Consider the following 3,740-nt stretch of genomic DNA (forward strand, 5'->3'; position numbering starts at 1 on the left):
GCCGCTATTCAGCTTCCATGTCTATTCCGACTGGCACATTTGAATTGTTGAAGTATTTCCCCAGCCACATAATCCTCTCCTCCGGTCGCCTCATGTATGGGCAGCTTGTACCCATAGAACAGTATTCTGACACGTTCATCACAATATGTTAGTACATATAAAACGCAGCTTGCTTTATATGGCTGAAGAATAAGCCGGCGTTGTACCACTGGTCATTAGGCAGTACCGTTTTCGGTTCCTGTGGGGTACTGGCATTTTGCTCCCTTTCGCCCCTTCATTCTGTACCGTCTTTTAAAGACCCCCCCTCATTGTTAAACAAGCTTAAGTTAGAACTATTTAATTTGTTTAACCAGGTTCATGCCAATGGTAATGTTCCGAATCTGGGCATACAACTATAAAATTCCTTCAATTTTTTTTTTTGTTTTATTTTTTCATTCTTTTGCAATGGGAGCTACAATCACTTGAGAAATGGAGGAACATTTTACTACGTGAAGACATAAGACGCAGTTTATTTCGTGTTTGGCTTCCTGGTTATCTGATGTGAAGGGATAAGTTAAAATAAACTACTTTTTTTCTTAGGTAGCAGACTTGGGTTGTGTTTACTGTGATAATGCGATGCCATCCAAAATTTGTGGATCCGCTTTCCTTTAACTAGTTCAATCTAGGAGAACACAGCAGGTGTGCATTCATTACAATAAATATATATATATATATATATATATCTGCCAAGGTGGAGCCACTTTAAAGAAGGGGGGTGGGGTTTGTCTTGTATCGCGAGACGGATACAAGCGTATGTTTAAACTGCAAGATTTTTACTTGCTCAAGAATCTGTTTTAATATAGCAGTCTGGCCTCTGGTTATTTATAGGTTTTATAAATTTTAGATTCAATTTCTCTTTAAGGTGGCTCAAAACGTTTTTCAACTCTTGTGCACATAAAAGACAAAAAAAAAAAAAGAAAATGAGTTGAAGTTCATTGTGCCTTTTTTTCTTCCCCCTGCTCCCGATCATCCTGAGAGTTTTTGAGCTGGCTTCATATCATAGCTGCATCCCATTCACACAGTAGTAGTCTAACATGTGGTGTTACTTTAGCTCGACCGATTTAAAGCAGAACTTGATATGGTCACAATATAAAAAATAAAAAAATTCTATCCAGTTTCCTTTAAGGGCATCTGTCAGCAGCTTTGTACCTATGACACTGGCTGACCTATTACATGTGCGCTTGGCAGCTGAAGACATCTGTGTTGGTCCCATGTTCATATGTGCCCGCATTGCTGAGAAAAATGATGTTTTAATATATGCAAATGAGCCTCTAGGAGCAATGGGGGCGTTGCCGTTACACTTAGAGACTCTCTCTGCAACTGCCGCTTCCTCTGCACTTTGCCATGATCAGATGATGATAGACTGCCTGGTCCTGTCAAACTGCAGAGAGAGCAGATCCTCTAGGTGTAACGGCAACACCCCCGTTGCACCTAGAGACCCGTATTAAAACTAAAAAATTTTCCCCAGCAACCGGGCACATATGAACACGGGACCAACACAGATGCCTTCAGTTGCCAAGCACACATGTAATAGTTCAGCCAGTGTCATAGGTACAAAACTGCTGACAGATGCCCTTTAAACGTAATTTTTATTTTATTTTTTTATTTGTACAAATGTTACATTACATAAATATGTGTACATGTATATATAAACTGCATTTGGCCGCATTGTTTCTTCCTAGGGTTTCCCAAAGTAATTTCTTTGTATTTTAATTGGCGGAAACACTTTACAGGCCTCCACTGGAGAGGAATAAAGACATCGGTGTGTGTATATATAAAAAGCTTGAAAGAGGAGTTCTCATCTTTGGTCTCTAGAGATTGGTGACCACATGGAGAGCCAGGTGACCCCATGTATGTCACCATGTTCTAGGAAAAAAGGTGACAAGTTCTCTTTTAAAGCCCTGGTAATGGGGGTAGCTTTATTTGTGACCTTATTAAGTTTTGATAGGGATTGCATAATGTGATAGTTACAGAAACAAAGAATATTGCTGCACTTTTTTGTTTGTTTCAGAACAGTGTTTGGAAAAATGCATATTTTTTTTTCTTTTCCTTTTTTTTTTATTAACTGTTTAGACTAAAATGTTCTTTCAAAAGAGGCATCAAAATGTGTTCCTAATTTTGTATATGGGCTTAGGTTTTGTAACCAATAAAAAGCTGCTATCAAATACTATATCTTATTACCTCGTGTGCGGTTTTTATTTCTGGTTCTCCTTTGTTCTAATTTATTACTGAGGCCAGGTTGTAGATGACGGCTAAAACTCTGACCATCAGAGTTCTCCAAAATCCTTGAAGGGAATCTGTCATCATGAAAATGCCATGTAAAGTACAGGCAGCAGGTTATAGAGCAGAAGGAGCTGAGCAGATTGATATCAGTGATTGACAGTCATCTCTGTATGAAGTCAGAGGGAAGGCTGTCAATCACTGATAGGACCCCCTCCTGGACTTCAAAGCCCAGAATTACAAGTTTTTACTGAATCTTTTCCCACAAAACTATATATCAATCTGCTCAACTCCTTCTGCTCTATAACCTGCTGCTCAAAAACCATGTTCAATGTGACAGATTCCCTTGAGGTGATGCAAGGGGAGCAGGTCACTGCTGGGTCTGTGATTGGCTGCAATAGTCACGTATAACCCACATGTACCCCCCACACACCAACGGATGTTGATCTCTGCACAGAGGGGAGTGGAAGTGCCGGTGCGGGAGCCACACAGACCGAATCGAGCGGCGGGGAAAAGGTATCATCAACAGTGTGGGTCTGCCACGTCCGGGAGAACTTGTGTCTTTGATCACCACTTTAAAAGAAATGTCATCAGAAAATGACCTATTGCTTAAATATATACATGTTAAAAATATTTTTCAAGAATTTTTGTATATTTTTTGTTTTCCATGTCAATATCTATATTTATTCTCAGACTGCAGTTTTTACACTGGCCACTAAGCCTAATAATTGGCGCCACTTCTTGGTCTGTACAGATCACTTTACTGCACTTACTGATTATACACAGAGGTGATATCATTACCGACAGGATCCACCAGTCACAGTAGGTGATTGTCAGAGCTGATCTATTCTTTCCTTGTACAGTGACCTCTGCACAGGGCACAGAACAGGCCTAGAAAACTCTCCCATAGAAGTCAATGGTGTCCCCTCATGACCATTGTGTTTATGGCCCATGGGGCTGCTGTAAAGCAATTTTCTAAATGCTGTTAACAGCTCGGGCAAGATGGCTGCCCCCCATAATAATGTTAATCTGTAATCTGAATATGTGTTACTATCTGGTTTTAAGTGGCAAAATATTTTGGTGACACCTTTCCTTTAAGGCCGGTCTCATACGATCGGATTTAGTATGGGAGCAGTATTTCCTGGGCTGAACACTCAACTCGCTATGTCCTAATAATTTATGATGCTGAAAATTCCCATCTCACTGCAGGTCTACTGAGCTGTAGTCCCCACATGATGTGAATAAAGTTCAGTAGATCTGTGACGAGATGGAAAATACTCCTCCCACATGATGCATGTTCCCCGGACTGAATACACTCCTCTGAAATTAATCTAAAAGGATTGTTCAGGATTTTGATATATAATCTGGATAGGCCACCAATATCAGATCGGGGGGTCTGACGGCCTACACCCGCATGATCAGCTGTTTGTAGGGTCAGTGCTAGAACGATACAGCTCTGTTCACTGTGTTGTGTGAAGATC

Source organism: Bufo gargarizans, chromosome 3, assembly GCF_014858855.1.
Source record: "Bufo gargarizans isolate SCDJY-AF-19 chromosome 3, ASM1485885v1, whole genome shotgun sequence".
NCBI lineage: Eukaryota > Metazoa > Chordata > Amphibia > Anura > Bufonidae > Bufo > Bufo gargarizans.